Source organism: Dasypus novemcinctus, unplaced genomic scaffold, assembly GCF_030445035.2.
Source record: "Dasypus novemcinctus isolate mDasNov1 unplaced genomic scaffold, mDasNov1.1.hap2 scaffold_192, whole genome shotgun sequence".
Lineage (NCBI taxonomy): Eukaryota > Metazoa > Chordata > Mammalia > Cingulata > Dasypodidae > Dasypus > Dasypus novemcinctus.
Genome location: NW_026688169.1, coordinates 21563 through 40431, shown reverse-complemented (window position 1 = coordinate 40431; position 18869 = coordinate 21563). Strand labels below are relative to the sequence as shown.

The 18869-nt window shown below is 42.8% G+C and overlaps 1 long non-coding RNA gene across 1 annotated transcript; it reads right to left on the bottom strand.

Moving 5' to 3' along the window:
- Positions 1-2614: 2614 nt before the first annotated feature.
- LOC131277619 (uncharacterized) lies at positions 2615-9834 on the bottom strand. Its single transcript, XR_009184760.1, has 3 exons — positions 9725-9834; positions 8559-8610; positions 2615-3492 (listed from the first exon to the last, which is right to left on the bottom strand). It is a non-coding gene; the product is annotated as an uncharacterized lncRNA (long non-coding RNA).
- Between the last annotated feature and the right edge of the window lie 9035 nt (positions 9835-18869).

Below are 18869 nucleotides of genomic sequence, written 5' to 3'. Positions count from 1 at the left end.
TATTGGCTCTTCTAGGTTTGAATTTCCTAGTCTGAAAAGGCAGACTGTGGTCAGCACTCATTTTGTTTTGCTTTAAAAAAAAAAAACTTTCTCCTGAGAAATGAAAAAAAATCATACTTTCTCTCATTTTTTAAAAGCATCATTACATAAAATTATGGGTTTGCAAAGTAATAAAATTTGACATCCAAATAAAATAGTTTTTCTCCCAGGAATTTCTCAAACTCTTCCTGTGTCATATATGATGCTAACAAATATAAAGCAGGTAATCTAAATTTCAGTTTTGTGACAAAATGCATGTTTTTCCAAAGCTGCACAGAAAGCTCACCTAAACACTTGGGCCCTGAGAGAGTGGGCTTTAGGGAGCAAGCTGGGCACCCCAGCAGCCTCTGGGGCTGAGGTCCAAAAGCAGAACCCCCTGTGAGTGGGAACTGGACCATGAAGGCAGCAGAGAGGCCACAGGAGCCCAGAGGCTTGGTGGGAAATCTCAGTCTCCATTCAGCCATGCTCTGTTTGGCGTTCTCTGCACAAACCAAAGGCACCTGGATCCACTGTGTGAGGAGAGTGATAAAAGCCCCTGGGAAAGTGGCTGCCTCCAGGAAGAAGGCCAGGCTGGGGGAGCTCTCATTTACCCCCATGGAGCAGGGAAGAGCCTGAGGGCCATAAAGGACCACCTGCTCACAGGGCCTCTATTCTCTAAGCACCAAGCTCAAGCCCTTGCCAACCACATCCCTCCAGTATAAACCAATGGTCTCTTTCTGACTGCACTCACCACTGGGGAGGCATTACTACTGCCCATGTGCAGAGAATGGTTTGTCAGGTCAAATCCTCCAAAACTGCAGGTTCTCTGTGTGAAGGTGAGGCAGACAGGAGAGGAGTTACCCCTGAAGTAGCTGGCAGAGCAGCACACCAACCCCAGACCCCACTTGCAGGGTGTCGCTGAGCCACAGATGTGTGTGCAGTTGGAAGTGATGGGGGAGAGGGTGCAGGACTCAGGTTCCCAGGAACCTCTTGCCTAAACCGAGGTCCACAGTGCCCCTGACATACAAACACCATGATCAACACAAAGCTCTCTGCGTATTCTGTGCCCTAAGATTCCCAGTCTTGTCATGACCCAGCCTCCCATTCAACCTCTCTTATGTCAGTGACAAACAAAATAAGGGCTATTTATACAGGGTCATGAGCTCAGCAGTTTTAGGAGAGAAGACAGAAGCCCAATGGCTCCAGAGAGCCTTCTAATGAACTTCTGTGTAGTTTAAATCACTCAGAAAGGAAAAAGTCTATGTTTATTGCAGGCGGACAGGAAGGCTCATTCACTGCCACAACTTTACCAACCTACTTAAATATGACCCTTTTTCTAAACGTGTAAAGGGGAAGAGACCACATTTCCCCAGAAAGAAAAAGTTGGATGAACAACTGTCTTCAACCACACTCTTTAATTTCATCAGGAAATTATTGAAGTTTTATAAGGAAGAAGAACTTCAGTGTCCTTTTAGCTTGTTTCAAACTTCATGGAATGCCTTTATATTAGGTAACATAAGGCAGTAATTTTATATTTCCAGAACTTGATTTGAATGCACTGTTGACTAAAAAACTAAACAAACAATACCTAAAATTCTAAGAAAATAAGTGAAAGCAAAAACACCCTGTTTTTGGAAAAGCTGATTATCTTTTTAAGTAGCTGTAATAAGATGTGAACAGCAGATACATGTTTCTCAAAGGACTATAGTTAATATTATGTGTACTAGAACAGCACAATGAATATTAGAAATGCTGCTTATTTAAAATAGGCATGCTTGCTCTAAATACTTTAATTAGCTGACTGAGAAACACCCAGGAAGGGAAATTCCAGACACTGGGCTCCCAGATGTGGACTCAAATCCTGTGTCTGTCCTATGCAGTGTGATGAGTGAAGTGCTTAGACTCAGCTCTGGTTCACCAGCAGCAACACTTATCATGGACTGAAGACTGGATGGCAGGTGCTCAGTGAGGGCCACTGCACTCAGGACAGCCACCAGTGCCTCCCGACCACTATGACCCTGAAGTTGAGGCTCACTCAATGCCACAGCCATGCAAATGAAGGGCTGGAATTCATTCTGTGAATTTCCACTCTAAAAGCAAAGCACACTGGGGAGGAATGGAAGGGCTGGATGTGGTAGTTTTGTCAAAAGAGGAGCAGGCAGCAGCCTTTCAAGGTGGCAGGTGATGAGGACACCACAGAACCTTCTCCCTCAGCAAACAGCTGCTGCTGCTCTGAATAATTTAGGGTGGTTGCAATCTCCAATGGGACATTCCTAATTTATAGCAATTTAATGGGATATCTGACTTCCTTTGTAGTCAATTTGGCTGGACCTCGATCTACTCTGTAAAAAGAGAAAGACTCACATGCAAAAACATTCACCAAACCACCTAACGAAGCAAATGGTGTTGCACCCACCCTTCAAGGCTGATTTTTAATATTAGCTTTCCCTTCCCACCTTATAAGGTCAAGTAAAGGTTCTCATGTTTACTAAGGCAATGATTTTATTTCAGTTCCTTTCCCCTGACTCGGGCTTCATTGTTGCAGAATTTGAGAGAGGTTCAATTATTTGCATATAGAGAGGCCAGGACTCAGGAATGATTTTGAGAAGGAAAAATGGTTTATTGATGGCCAGCCAGACTCGAGAGCTTTTTGTTTGAATCCTGAGCCTTGAACAAGATTTTCAAAATGTCTTTTATACAGAGACAAAAGGCCAAATGGTCCCTTTGTTTCAGTTCTCATAGGCTTGAATTAGCATATATATCTTCCACATCTTAGGTAAGCTTTTAGCATGGACTCCAGACATTCTAGATAAACTTATAACATATTTGGTTTGCATTTCCCCTAAATACTTAAAGTTTATAGACCTTGCATTGTTTAACTGTTTCCTGGGATTGGAGTCGTTGCCATTGTCACTAAGGGCAGGGCTGCAGCCTCTTACCATTCTACACCCACAAGTCAAACAGCTTAGGTTATCTCTGAAGAGACAAAGAGCCTCCCACCCATAGCCCACATTATTTCCCCCCTTTGCCAAAGTTTAACTTGCTAAGCTTTGGCATAATTATTGTTGGAGCTATGAGGTGGATGGCTGTTTGTTGTTTTGACTGATTATTTATTAGTCTTTAGTGCAGCATCCAGGGCTATTTTTAGAAGTTTAGAACTTTTCATTCTGGACAGCAGAATCTTGGGGCAGGGGCCTCCTGCAGTTATTCTGCTGCCACCAGCACTCACGTGGATTTCCAGTCAGTTTCCAGATCCATCTATTACTTTCATTTTACCCTTAAAGAGTTTACACCTTTAATTTAAAAGGGGTGCTGAAGGGAGATGATTTCTTTTCTGTAACTTCTTCCTGCTGGCCATGAGCTGTAGTAATTGCCTAACAAGGTGTAAACTTCTTATTTTAACTGGAGGAAGATGCATCAGGCATTCTGTACGAAGTTGGATGAAGTTTTCATATGGTTAATAAGATGTTTACTCTGAAAGAAATAAATTTAATAAAAAATTTGGAATACCCATTTTTAAAAGAGGACATTGGATTAGAGAGGTAGACAAAGTTAGGTGCCTATAAAGATGGCATTCCTTCTTAAAAGCTGGTGGGAACAGCATATATATTCTCTTTTAAGTTATTTATCTTTAGAGAGAAATTGCAACAGACACTTAGCTTTGTCTGAATCAAGACACATTCCAAGCTGTTTAATGATTGGCACTCATTTGCTCTGTCAGATGCTCCTGGTGAACTGGCACTCCTTGGGCAACTGGCTTCATTCCGGATTAGAACACTAAATTGGAAATTTTCTTAGTTTTCAGCTGTGGGAGTGATCAGAACTACAGAATAAAGGTTTTTTTATACCTTGCCTTTAATTGTACAATTTCCAGCAATTTTGACTTGTTTAATGGGTGACTCACCATCAGCAAGCAAGCCTCACCTTTGCTACACAGTAGAGTACAGCAGAATATAGTTAAGTTGACTGAGCCTGGCTGAGACTGCCACCCCATTCTACAGACATGTTTATTAACTGTTTAGAAAATGAATTCACTAGGAATTTAACATGTCCAATATACTTTCACATTTGATCTAAAACAGAAAAGATAACGTTATAATTATTAGGCATACATTTAGCACAGGATAAGAGTATAGCACTTAATATTAATTAATGTATTATTACTTAATACAAAGGATTTAGAGTTGCAATTAATAGTTTTAAGTTTCAGGTTTGTAATACTTTACATGTTATCTCTCCATGAGAGCAGGCCATAATGCCAATTGTGTTTAAGTTTCACTTACAGTATCCTGGTATCATAGCTCCACTTAGCATGTTTTTCAATGCAGTGAGCAAGTCACAGCATCCTTGATCTTAGAGAGATTTTCCAGTATTCTACTAGCCTGGTGCATAGTGCTCTCTGGCACTATGGAACAGTGCCAGTCTGGAGGCGATATCCATTGTACACTTGGCTGTACTGAGTCATTATTGGCTGCTGCAGGAGCTTGAAACTGCAACATAGTTTCCATTGACTTTAGGAGCAGAACCAGAGGCTGAGATAGCAAATATTTTAATTGAGGAGTTAGTGAGCAGCCTAGCCAATAACTCACATGGAGAGGCAAAATGCAATGTATACAAGGCCTGGTTTGAATGCACAAGAGTTTGATAATGTTAACGTTTATTCTTTGTTTTTATATATATTTTTTAAACAATTTAATGCAACACATCATATATTAAACGACTGTTTACTTACACAATTTTACCATGAAGATAACAGTAGGTACTTTAGTAATAGAGGGAAAAAAATTATTTTTCATTGTTAAAATGAAAACAGAAGATTTCCAATAGAATTAAGATAACTTTTTATTACCATTTACTTAAATATGTACCTTGCTGTGGCCTTCAGACAGGTTTTATTATTACGAAGTTATTTTTTGCAACCAATACCAATCTAAGTTTTAGTTAACAATGACTTTTAGAACTAGAACTATTTAAACGTTTTTAGTTTGGAAGATGTTTTACAAACTTTATAACTTACTATAACCACATTGACTAGCCACCTCATGTTTAAATAAACTTATTAAATTACAATTACCAACCAAAGATATTTACTCTATTTATTTAAGAGAGTATATCTACAATTTTTTCCTTTAGCCTAATTTCACCAATGTGAACTTATAATTTTATTACTCTAAAGATTTCATACATATAATGTTAATTTAGTTTATAAATTAACTATGGGAGTTTACACTCAAGTTAAATAAAATTGAAACCATTATAGTTTATGCAAGGAATGTTCTCTTTTTCTCTTACAGGAAGCTAAAAACTTCTTTTCTTTAAGTTATGAAAATGAATAATTTAAAAGCATACTGACTACCAGGTTTTAAAACACATTACACAATTACTTAATTTGTTTAATCATAATCCAGGAAAGATCTCTCCATAGTTTTTATGGACTCTTCTTTTACTTACTGAAATTTGTTAATAGAGCCACTAATTACCTTTATTTTGTTGGAAAGAAATCTTCTGGAAGAAAATAAGGCTCACCAGATTGTGGAGAAAAAAATAATTTATTCTCAATCTTGCAAGAAGGGGCACAGAGCCAGATATGGGTGGTGCCTCAAACAAAGAAAAATGACACAATTTATACCCCTAAGCCTAGCACACAAGCTCTTCCTGTTTCTCCATAGATTGGATACTTCAGAAGTTACAGTTTATCTGAGAAGATCTAACTTTTCGTGATAACATGGATGAACCTTGAGAATCTTATGTTGAGTGAAGCAACCCAGGCATTGAAGGACAAATACTACATGACCTCAATGATATGAAATAAGCAAACTGCCTCAGAGAGTTAGAGTCTGGAAAAGAGGCTTACAGGAAATCGGGGGGTGGAGGAAGGATGTGAGTTAACGTCTGCAGGGGTGGAATCTATGATGAGCTGGCGGTAAGTATGAGCACAAAGAAGGGACAAAATGGGGGCAAGGGGTTGCCTTCGGGTGGGGCTTTGTGGGTTTGAGGGGGGCTGGGGATGGGCAGAGGGGTAATATTGTCCAAATATTGGGGGGAGGGAGGGGCAATATACGAACATGGGAAAGTGTCAGGTGTTCATTGAGAACAAAATGTTGAGAAAATCATATCAAAGTATAAGTAGGAGGGTTACCTGTTTAGGATGCTCAGGGGGCATGATTTGATGCGGGACAGACTCCGGGGGAATAGCTGAAGGCTCATTTTGCCAAGGTAGGTTGTACCATTGGGAAGAGACCCAAGAAGTGAGAGTTGGGATGGACCCACATCCTGGGGAGGACTAATGCCATCAAATAGAGAGAACTGTATCTCTCGTGAGAAAGGAAGGCTCCCAGGGCATTAGGGCAGTTGAGAAAGTCAGGCCCTGAATACTGCTGCAAGTATCTCTGGACATGGCTTCTCGGGAAATGGAGATTGGCTGGCGTTGTGGGCCCCAAGGGGAGGGGAAAATGGATGTGGAATGGATGGAACCAAGGTAAATATGGGGGCAAGAGAGGAGTTTTGTGAGAGTACACGGGGATGAACATAAAACATGTAATATTACACCAAAAACATATAGGGGATGACAGACTAATAATGTAAACCATAAGGCAAAACAGGATAACTAAAAAATTTAGAAAACTGTACAACCTAAAGTATGGACCACATAGTAAGCACAGATGTCACCTTGTTTGAAAGCTATTGTCTCAGAATCTGTACATCAGTTTCAGGAAATATGATATGAATAAGTTAAAAGATTATCGCTGTGGAAGGGAAAAGGTTTTATGGTGGATCTGGGGAAGTACTGTATATTGTATATATGAATTTCAGTGATCTAAGACTCTTGTCTTTGACAGTATGTTGGGATTCACTTTACAGGAAGTTTTGGATCACAGAGTGGTTCAACAAAGGCAGCGGAGGAATACTGATATAGGATGTTATTGACAGGAGATATATGGTTGACAGGGAGTTATACAGGGCATATGCCCAGGGTATATAGTAATGTCTAGATATACTCATACTGGAAACAATTAAAAACAACAGATGGGGGAGGTACTGGGCCCCTGGCCAGGGGGTCACTGTCATGGACCATGGGGGAGCAGTGGCAGTCCCCCAGGGGCAACAGCAAGAACCAGGAAGGAAGGAGGGCCCAACAGTGGGCTCCTGATACTAATGGCTATGCTTTTGAGCCTATACACATGCAATAAGAACAAGGCCTGTAGCACTGTGCCTGGGAGTTTCCTCCTGACAGCCTTCATGTTACTCAAATGTGGCCACTCTCACAGCCAAACTCAGCATGTAGATGCAGTGCATTCCCCCCAGCGAGGGACATGACACCTGGGGATGAGCCTCCCTGGCACCGAGGGATCACTACCACATACCAGCTGAAGATGCAACTAGAAAAGGACCTTGAATTAAAGGTTCAATACAGATCAGCAGAATATCCCTATCAACATATAATAACATGACTTCAAAATGCTGTTTGACCTAATGTAAGGGGGAAATGGAAAGGAGAAATGAGAATATAAGGTTATGAGTCTCTAAAAAAGAGTCTGGAGGTTGTCAGAAGGAATGCCCTTATGCACAACTGAGCAGAGTCTAAGAGACAGATAAAGTAGATACAACCCCAGGTATTGGTTCTTTTGAGGGATAAAGAGTCCCACAGGTTCTATGGTCATGGCAGATGGGGTTCACTGCCATGGCAGATGGCCCTTCTTTGGAGCTGGTGTTTCTGCGTGATGGAATTGGACTCAGAGAGGATCTCTTTTCACAAGACTTGCATGCTACTTTATTGGAATTGTAGTTGGTGCTGGGGTTTAAGATATATTTAGGGGATTTGAATCTCTGGACTGATAATATGACACCCAGGCCCAGAGCCTCAACAGACTTCAGCTCCTACACTTTGATTTATTGGACTTTCCCCACTCAGCTAACATCGAGTTGAAGAAGGTCAACCACCACACCATGGAGCCTAGAGTGTCTACAACTGAAAGCAGGAGGAGTGCATCCAGTATCCATGTGGAATCTAAGCCCCCACTTGACATAGATGTGCAATGGACACAACCAATCCAATGTCCACAGAAAAAATGTGGAATGGGTGTGGGAAGGGTAGCCATGGTGGCTGCTGGGTTTGGGGAATGGGAGGAAGAGATGAGATGTGGAGGCGGTTTCGGGACGTGGAGTTGTCCTGGGTGGTGCTTCACGGACAAGTACGGGACATTGTAGATCCCCCCAGGGCCCACTGGATGGAACGTGGGAGAGTGTGGGCTATGATGTGGACCATTGACTATGGGGTGCAGTGATGCTCAGAGATGTACTTACCAGGTGCAATGGATGCGTCACAATGATGGGAGAGAGTGTTGCTGTGGGGGGAGTGGGGGGTGGGGGCGGTGGGGTTGAATGGGACCTCATATTTTTTTAATGTAATTTTTAAAAATAAATAAATAATTTTTAAAAAAAGAATGATAGTGCCACATGAACTTTTATTGCTCTCATGCACACAATCAGTATTCACGGATATAGATTAGCAATCAATTTTGAAGATAGGGAACACTTACCCATAAGCTCAGTGAAGCAAAATGGTGGTATTCATTCTTCTCATCATGAGAACTGTATCACAAAACATTGCACTCATTATTATTATGCTTTGAGGTTTGTAAATAAAAACTGGTGTTTCTTCATTTGAATTTTATGCAGTATATATGTTAACAGAATAAAACAAACTTAAATTTTTAAAAAATTGACAAAAGACTAATGAAAATATTCAAAGGTTTAGTTGACAAGGACTGCACAACTCTGTGAAGAAAGTGAGAGCCACTGAGTATACACTTTGAATAGAATGTAAAAAGCATGGGACTCTATAAAACAGTGAGCCATGTGGTGGAAGATGGACTGTCGTTAACAGTACAAATAGGAGTGTTCTCTCATGAAGTATCACAGATGTACAATACTCATACTTGGTATTACTAATAGGGGGGCATATGGAAAAAATACACCAAATATATGCAATGGACCATGGTGGTAATACTATAATATTTTTTCATAATCTGTAACAAATATTCCACAACAATGTAAGATTTTGGTTGAGGGGTGATATATGGGAATTCTGCACGTTATGCATGATTGTTTTGTAAGCTCAAAACTTCCATAATAAAAAATGGGGGGAAAATGAGGAAAATTGAATACTCTGCACTATGCAGTATCTGCACAAATGATATGATAACCTAATACAAGCTGAGGCTTGGAGCCAGTTAGACACATCTGGATTCTGAGTATATTTGTAGGTATGGAAATGGGTGTCAGAAAGAGCAGAGGAGCTGACTCTGGAATGTTGGAGATGGAGCTGTGATTTGTGAAGGAGGGAGACCTGGGAGACCCACCTTACCTTAAGTTATGCATGGGGAGGCGGGAATTGCCAGTGAAACAAGAGCAGCTGTGTCAGTCCTCATCAGCCCATTCCCTCAGCCAGGAAGGAAGGACAACATGGCGGTGGCTTCCTGACAGCCGCTGCAGCTCCACAGCCCGCCTGCCTAGAATTCCTATCGTTACTGAAAACTGCCCCCAAGCACATAAACCTCTTCCTCTCTCCCTCAGACAGGCCTTGCCTGAGGGACCTGATGCTGAAGCCAGCCCCGAGGAGGGAAAGTCAGGGAGCAGCCTGGTGCTAAGGACAAGAGGAGACAGGGAGGGTGCCCTCTGTGAAGTGAGAGACCTGGTGACCCACCTTGGGCTGATGTGCATCACGGAGCAGGTACTGCAGCAGAAGCGGCAGCAGTTCTGTCCCTCCTCAGCCTTTTTCCAGTCAGGGCAGAAAGGCAGCATGTCTGTCACTTCCCTTCCCGTCATTTGCTGCAGTCCCAAGACCCAGCAGGCCCTGCAGCCACTGGGCTCTAAAGCTCGCTCCACCTCCCCCTCACATTGGCTCAGCAGGCACCCAGCCTTCAATCCACCAATAGACACTGTGGTTACAAGCTCCCAGCCAGTCATAACCTGCAGGATGCCCAAGCTCCTCACTGGTCTGCACCTCCGCCTCAAGCCCCAGGCGCTCCAGCGGGCTGTGACCCCGCCCATACATGCTCTGCCTATCCTCCGCCGACTGCCCTTGCCCTGAGTCCCAGCCGTACTAGAGCTGAAAGGAAAGTAGTGAGAAGAGGTTGAAGAAGGGGCACCACGTCCAAGGTGGTGGAAGGAGGTGTAGGACCACCTGCTCTGGATTTATCCCTCCAGGTGTGTGTGGGTGTGGAGGGAACCATTTCCAGCCTGGACAGTGGCAGGATTCGTAGCCAACGCGTGGCCGCTCCAACCCTCCTCCTCAGCCCGTTCCTCAGACAGGGCGGAAGAGCAACATGGCGGCGGCTCCCCGGCAGGACCTGTGGCCCCGCCTTCCAGCAGTCATCATGGCCTCAGCGCGCCGTTGCCTGCCTCCCTTCAAACTCCCTTTTTCCCCTGCAGCTGCCACACCTGTGCATACATGTATGTACGCCCTCCCTCTCCCTCCCTCCCTCTCCCCTGTGGAGCTCAGTCAGAAGCGCTGCCCTGAGGAGGTAGGACAGGTATTGCAAGGAAGTCATGGCAGCTCCACTCGGGTAGAAGAGCAGCATGGTGGCATTTTGTTGTCACTCCCTGTAGGCCCTTGTAGCCGGTAGCCCCCATGGCTACTGAGCGCTAATGCTCACCCCTCCTGAACTCACAATCCCCTAAGACAATTGCAGCTCTTTGCACGTTTTTTTTTTCTCAGAAAGGTCACTAACACAACTAGATTCTAGCGGTCACAGCTACTGATCAGGAGACACACCAGCAAAAGCCTCCTGCCTGCTAAGTGCTTATGCCATTTCCCTAAGGAAAACTGGATACCCCATTGGAGGGGTAACCAATAACAACTGGAACCCTCCCCTTACCATTAACAAGGGAAAGAATAATTAATAGATTAAAGGGTGACCACAAAAGCCAAAGCCCTCTCTATCTGCCTAGAGGAGCCTGTAATAAATCACAGTGTATATTTCCATCATTCTCTTCCATTTCTCAGCAAGTTCTGTTCCTTTCCCCCATTTTCCAATAAATTCTTTTTACTGCATAAACTAAATTGCAAGTTATTAAATTCATAGCCAAAAACATAGAGTAATCCAACACTTTCCTGGCTTCAAATCTCTCAGGGTTTGGTGCCAGGAAAGACCTCCATGGGCCTCTCTCCTAAGCTATATCTTGTCCAGGTCAATGGAGTGGGACTTTAAAACATTTCTGGAGGCTCATCCACCAGTGAACCCTGGGATTGCCATTGAGTGACACTGTGTAAGAGACAGGGATCAGTTTAGTTTTCACATAAAGATACTGAAAAGCAGGGAGGAAGAAAATATTAATTAATGTAACCCAGCAGACTACTGCCTCAGTCTCCCAGTCCAAAGTTAAGCAGGAACAAAGGAAACCACCTTAAGCCAGTCCTATAGCTGGTAAAAAGGATGCACACGTGATTAATTGACTGCAATGGGCTTTCTCTTACAAGCATTGGGACCACCATTTTTTCAGCTGGTGCTCAGCCAAAAGCTTACATGTTTTAGTTTATTTTTTATCTCTCCCCTCCCCCCCCACTCCAGTTGTCTGTTCTCTGTGTCTATTTTCTGCATCTTCTTTGTCCAGTGGAACAGGAATCTGTGTTTCTTTTTGTTGTGTCATCTTGTTGTGTCAGCTCTCCATGTGTGCGGCACCATTCCTGGGCAAGCTGCACTTTCTTTCACACTGGGCAGCTCTCCTTATGGGGTGCACTCCTTGTGTGTGGAGTGCACCCCCTATGTGGGGACACCCCTGTGTGGCAAGGCACTCCTTGTGGACATCAGCACTGTGCATGGGCTAGCTCCACGCAGGTCAAGGAGGCCCGGGGTTTGAACCGCGGACCTCCCATGTGGTAGATGGATGCCTTAACCACTGGGCCAAGCCCACTGCCCTATATGTTTTAGTTTTGAAATCCTCAATATGCATGCTAATTGCCTGCTATGGCATGGCTATTCACTACAATCAATATAAGCAAACTGGTTTACAATTAGTGCTCTGAAAGAGCAACATGTGCTTTAGTTTTGTGCTTTTTGAAGATACATAGATCACAAAAAATGTTAAATTAAAAAATAGAAGAGGCTCCCATATACCCCACACTCCATGCCCTCTCCTGCCACATCAACAACCTCTTTCATCATTGTGGCACATTCATTGCAATTGGTGACACCTTTTGGAGCACTGCTGTACCACATGGATAATAGTTTACATTGTAGTTTGCATTCCCCCACAGTACATTCAGTGGATTATGGCAGGATATGATATGTCCAACATCTGTCCCTGCAAGATCATTTGGGAAACTCCAAGTCCTGAAAATTCCCCCACGTCACATCACTTCTTCCCTCTACTTGCCTTCAGGAACTACCATAGCCACTTTCTCCATGTCAATGCTACAATTTCTTCCATTACTAAACACAATAGTTCTATAGTAGAATATCAGTATGTCCATTCTAATCCATATTTTATTCTTCCATGCTGTGGACCCTGGGACAGTGATGTCCAATTCAACTCTATATTGAAAGGGGGCTTATATCCCACATGGTGTTTTGATGTGATTCTCCTGCTTGCAGTTGTACACACTCTCGGGTCCCTAGTGTGGTGCTGACCATCTTCCCCTCCCTGTTAGCTGACCTGGGTAAGTCCAGTGAACTGGTGAGTAGGACTTGCACCTCTGCTGAGGCTCAGGGCCCAGTTGGCATATGTGTTCAGTCTAGAGATTCATGTCTCCTGAGTATATAGCAAACCCAGCACCAACCACAGGTTCAGTAAAAGTGACAGAAGACACATGTGTAGAGAGGTCACACCTGAGTCTGACTCCATCACACTCAGGGACACAAATTCCAAAGTAGGACCCACTGACAGAAACTGAACTCCAGAACCATCAGCCATGACCATAGAACCTGTGTGTCTCCATAGCCCTTGGGAGAACAAGTTAATTGTCTCTTATTTTAAAGATACATAGATCACAAAAAGTTATACACTAAAAGATACAAGAATGCCTTATACACCACACTCCATGAGCCCACTCATCCCACATCAACAACCTCTTTCAACATTGTGGCACATTCAGTGCATTCAGTGGACTTATTTTGGAGATCTGCTATATCACACAGATTATAGTCTACATTGTAGTTTACACTCACCCCCAGTGCATTCATGGGTTATGGCAGAATATATAACGTCCTGCATCTGTCTCTGTAATATCATTCAGGACAACTCCAAGTCCCAAAAATGTCCCCACATCACACCTCTTTTTCCCTCTCTTGCCCTCAGCAAATCCTGTGACTGCTGTCTTCACATCAATGATACAATTTCTTGGTTGCTAGAGTCACAATAATACTATAGTAGAATAACAGTAAGTCCACACTAATATATATTTTATTCCTCCATCCTGAAGACACAGGGATTGTGATGTCCACTCCACCTCTAACTCAAGAGGGGGCTTAGATCCCAAATGTTTAATGGGTGTGATTCATCTACCAGAAGTTGTAGACATTCTCGGCTCCCTGGTGTTGTGGTGGAATATCTTAACCTCTCTGTTAGCAGCACTCAGTAAGTCCAATGAATCAGATTTTAGTGTTGCAAATTTGTGAGGCTAAGGGCCCAGATGGCACATGGTCAGTCCAAAGATTAGTCTCCTTGGTATACAGCAATCCCAGCACCAACCACAGGTTAGTAAAAGTGACAGAAGAGGAATGTGCAGAAAGGTCACATCTAAGTCCAACTTCATCACACTCAGGAGACCAATTCCAGAGTAGGGCCCACTGGCAAGTCCCTGAACTCCAGAGTCATCTGTCATGACTATAGAACCTGTGTGTCTCTGTAGCCCTCAGGAGCACCAGTACCTGGAGTTGTATCTCCTCACCTGGTGATTGGAAAGAATCTAAAGTGTTTAGTTTTGAAATCTTGACAATATACATGTTGAATTGCCCGTTATGGGGTAGCTTTTCACTACAGCCAATAGGAATTAAATGATTCCAGTTAGTCCTATGACTGAGCAACATGTGTTTAGTTTAGTTTTGTTTCTTTTAGTCATTCAAATTTATTACTTATGACAATGCAGGACAACAAAATACAACCGGTTTAGAAGATAATGGCAGTTTCATGTCTTGTAAATCCCATGCTTAACAAATGGTCCTGTAACCCCACTTGTACATATTTACTCAAGTGAACAGAAATTATTCCCACAAATAATCTTGCCCCAAATGTTTAAGCAGCTTTGGGTTTTGACACCAAAAACTGGAAAAATAAAATAAAAAAAGGGCATTAACAGGTGAAAAAAATGAGTGGAAAGAGGAGAAAAGTCTGATGCATTAAAACAAATAATATGGGGTCTGAGTGGCCCATGTCATCACAGAATAAAAAGACAGAGAAAGGGAGGTAATTGATTATTAAAATGAAAGTCTTTGAGCCCCTAATCTACTTAAACAAAAAAGTAGGGAGAGAGGCCTCTCCAGAGCTGACAGGTAGCCAAGGCACATGCCATCAGGCAAAGAATTCATAAGGCTAGGTTTTACTTAGGAAGATGAAGATGATGCAATGGACAGAGCACTTCTTTGAGCAATGCCAAAGAAGAGATCTAGAGTGCATCTCCAGCCCTAGGTCCCTTTGACACAGTCCTGGAATTTTTTTTACCCAGAAAGCCCTCTTAATTCCCTGGCAACCTGGCTCAACTAAGACCCTTACTACCAGCAATGCTTTGCCCAGGTTACCTATCAGCAAGAGAGAGGATCTCACAACAGCCACAAGTAAGGCCCAGGCAGTCACCCTACAGGAGCCCTACAAAGCCACATACCGGAAAGTTCCTGCCCCAACTCCAACATCAAAAGCCCAATCCCTGCTCCTCCAGGAATTTTGAGTATGGAAGAATTCTTATCCAACAGCATCACCTAGCGGTGACTTTTTGTTCTCACTTTCAGAGCTGTAGTTGTTTATTTTTTTATTTTTGCTTTTTTATTTAAAAATTTTATTGTATTTTTTGAAGATACATAGATCACAAAAAATGTTACATTAAAAATACAAGAGGTTTCACATATACCCCACCCCCTATTCTCCCCACTCAACAACCTCTTTCATAATTGTGGCACATTCATTGGATTGGTGAATACATTTTTGAGCATAGTTAAACTTCATGGATAGTTATTTACATTGTACTTTACACTCTCCCACAATACTTTCAGTGGTTTATAGCAAGATATATAAAGTCCAACATCTGTTCCTGCAATAGCATTTAGGACAACTCCAAGTCATGAAAATTCCTCCACATCACATCATTTTTTCCCTCTACCTGCCCTCAGCAACTACAGTGGTCACTTTCTCCACCTCAATGCTACAATATCTTACATTGCTAGACACAATCGTTCTATAGTAGAATACCAGTGAGTCCATTCTAATACATATTTTATTCCTCCATTCTGTGGACCCTGGGATGTTGATGTCCCCTCCACCTCTAAATTGAGAGTAGGCTTATATCCCACATGGTGTTTGGATGCAATTCTCCTACTTGCAACTATAAGCATTCTTGATTGCAGGGTATGGTGTTTGACAATCTTCACTTCCCTGTTAACTGACCTGGGTAAGTCCAACAAACCAGAGATTAGGAGTTGAAACTCTGCTGAGGCTCAGAGCACAGGAACCATTTGGCCAGTGTAGAGATTCATGTCTCCTGAGTATACAGCAACTCCAGCACCAACCTCAGAGTCAGTAAAAGTGACAGAAGAGGCATGTGTAGAAAGGTCATATCTGAGTCCAACTCCATCACACACAGGAACACAAATTTCAAAGGGCCCATTGGAAGGGCCTGAATCCAGAACCATATGACATGACCATAGAATCTGTGTGTTTCCAGGAGCCATCAGTAGTGAAATTCATTGTCTTTACTTTTAAAGATATGTAGATCACAAAAAAAATGTTACATTAAATAGTATGAGGCTCCTCTATAACCCCAAACCCAACACCCCAAATCCTCCAACATCAACAACATCTTTCATCATTGTGGCATATTCAATGCATTGGGTGAATATATTTTGGAGCTCTGCTACACAACACAGATGGTTATGGCAGGATATATAATGTCCTGCATCTGTCTCTGCAATATCATTCAGGACAATTCCAAGTCCCAAAAATGACCCCACATCACAGCACTTTTCCCTCTCCTGCACACAGCAAATCCTGTGACTGTTGTCTCCACATCACTGATACAATTTCTTGATTGCTAGAGTCACAATAGTACTGCAGTAGAATAATAGTAAGCCCATGCTAATATATATTTTATTCCTCCATCCTGATGACACAGGGATTGTGATGTCCACTCCACCTCTAAATCAAGAGGGAACTTAGATCCCGTAAGGCTGATGGATGTGATTCATCTACCAGAAGATGCAGACACTCTCGACCCTGATGTGGTGGTGGATAAATTTTGCCACCCTATTAGCAGACCTTGGTAAGTCCAATGAACCAGAGATTAGGAGTTGCAAATCTGTTGAGGCTAAGGGTCTAGATGGCATGTGGCCAGTCCAGAGATTAAAGTCTCCTAGATATACACCAACCCCAGTGGAAACAGCAGGTTCAGTAAAGTGACAGAAAAGACTAGTGCAGAAAGGTCTCATCTAGGTCTCCCTATCCCCGAGGAGCACAAATTCCAGAGTAGGAGCCATTGAGAGGGCCCTGAACTGCAGAGCCATCTGCCATGACTGTAGAACTTTTGTGTCTCTGTAGCCCTCAGTAATACCAGTACCTGAGATTGTGCCTACTCAGTTGGTCACTGGAAAGAATCTAAAATCTTTAGCTTTGAAATCTTGACAATACACATGCTGAATTGCCTGCTATGGGGTAGATTTTCACCACAACCAATAGGAATAATTGGTTACAATTAGTTCCTATGACTGAGCAACGTGTGTTTAGTTTTGTTTATTTTTTTAGTAATTCAAATTTATTACCCAGGACAATGCAAATGAAACAATACAACTAGTTTGAAGATAATGGAAGCCTCATACCCTGTAAATCATACACTTAACAAATGGTCCTGTAACCCCACTTGTACATATTTATTCAAGTGAACATAAATTATTTCCACAAAAAGTCCTGTCCCCAAATATTTCAGCAGCTTTGGTTTTGGTCACCAAGAACTGGAAATCATAAAGGAGGTCATTAATCAGTGAAAATAATGGGTGGGCACAGGAGAAAAGCCAGACACTTTAGTACAAATAATAATGGGTCTGGGGAAGCAGACTTGGCCCAGTGGATAGGGCATTCATCTACCACATGGGAGGTCTGTGGTTCAAACCCCGGGCCTCCTTTACCCATGTGGAGCTGGCCCATGCGCAGTGCTGATGCACACAAGGAGTGCCCTGCCATGCAGGGGTGCCCCTCACGTGGGGGAGCCTCATGCACAAGGAGTGGGCCATGTAAGGAGAGCTGCCCAGGGTGAAAGAAAGTGCAGCCTGCCCAAGAATGGTGCCACACACATGGAGAGCTGACCGAGCAAGATGATGCAACAAAAAGAAACTCAGATCCCATGCCGCTGACAACAGAAGCAGACAAAAAGAAGAACACACATCAAATGGACACAGAGAACAGACAACTGGGGTGGGGGGGGGAAGGGAAGAGAAATCAATAAAATAAATTAAAAAAATAAATAATAATGGATCTGAGTGTCCCATCACATCACAGAAAGAAAAAAAAAAGGCAGAGAATGGGAGGTACTTGTTATTTAACATGAAACTTTCTGAGCCCCTCTTGTATTTACACACAAAAGTAGGGAGAGATGCCTCTCCAGAGCTGACAGGTAGCCAAGACAGATCCCATCAGGCAAACAATTCACCAGGCCAGTTTTACTTAAAAAGAGGGACATGATGCAATTCCCTGGCAGCCTGGACCACCAGCAATGGTGTGTCCACGTAACCTATCTGCACAAGAGAGGGTCTCACAACATTCACAAATAAGGCTCAGGCCAGCCACCCTACAGAGCCCCACACAGCCCCTTTCTTGAAGAGTCCCAGTCCCTCTTCCTACATTAAAAAGCCAATTCCATGCTCCTCCAGGAAATTTCAGAATGGAAGAATTCCTATCCAACACCACCACCTAGCGGTGGCTTTTTGCTCTTGCTTTCAGAGTTGTAGCTATTTTTATTTTTCATTTTTATTTGAGTTTTAAAATTTAAATATTTAATTGTACTTTTTGAAGATACACAGATCACAAAAATGTTAAATTAAAAAAAAGAAGAGGTTCCCATATACCCCATACCCCACACCCCCTCCCACATCAGCGACATTTTTCATCATTGTGGCACATTCATTTCATTTGGTGAATTCATTTTGAAGCACTGCTGCATCTCATGTATAAGAGTTTACATTGTAGTTTACACTCTCCCACAATACCTTCAGTGGATATGGCAGGATATATAATGTCCAACATCTGTCCCTGCAGTATCATTTAGGACAACTCCAAGTCCCAGAAATGACCCCACATCACATCTCTTCTTCCCTCTCTCAACCCTCAGCAGCTACCATGATCACTTTCTCCATATCAATGCTACAATTTCTTCCATTACCAATCACAATAGTTCCATAGTAGAATATCAGTAAGTGCACTCTAATCCATACTCTATGCCTCCATCCTGTGGACCCTGAGATGGTTAGGTGCACTCCACCTTTATATAGAAAGGGGCTTGGATTCCACATGGATGATGGGTGCAATTCTCCTGCTTGCAGTTGTAGGCATTCTTGGCTCCCTGGTGTCGTGGTTAACCTTCTTTGCCTCCCTGTTAGCTGGCTGAGGTAAATCTAATAAACCAGATGGTAGGAGTTGCAAGTCTGTTGAAGCTC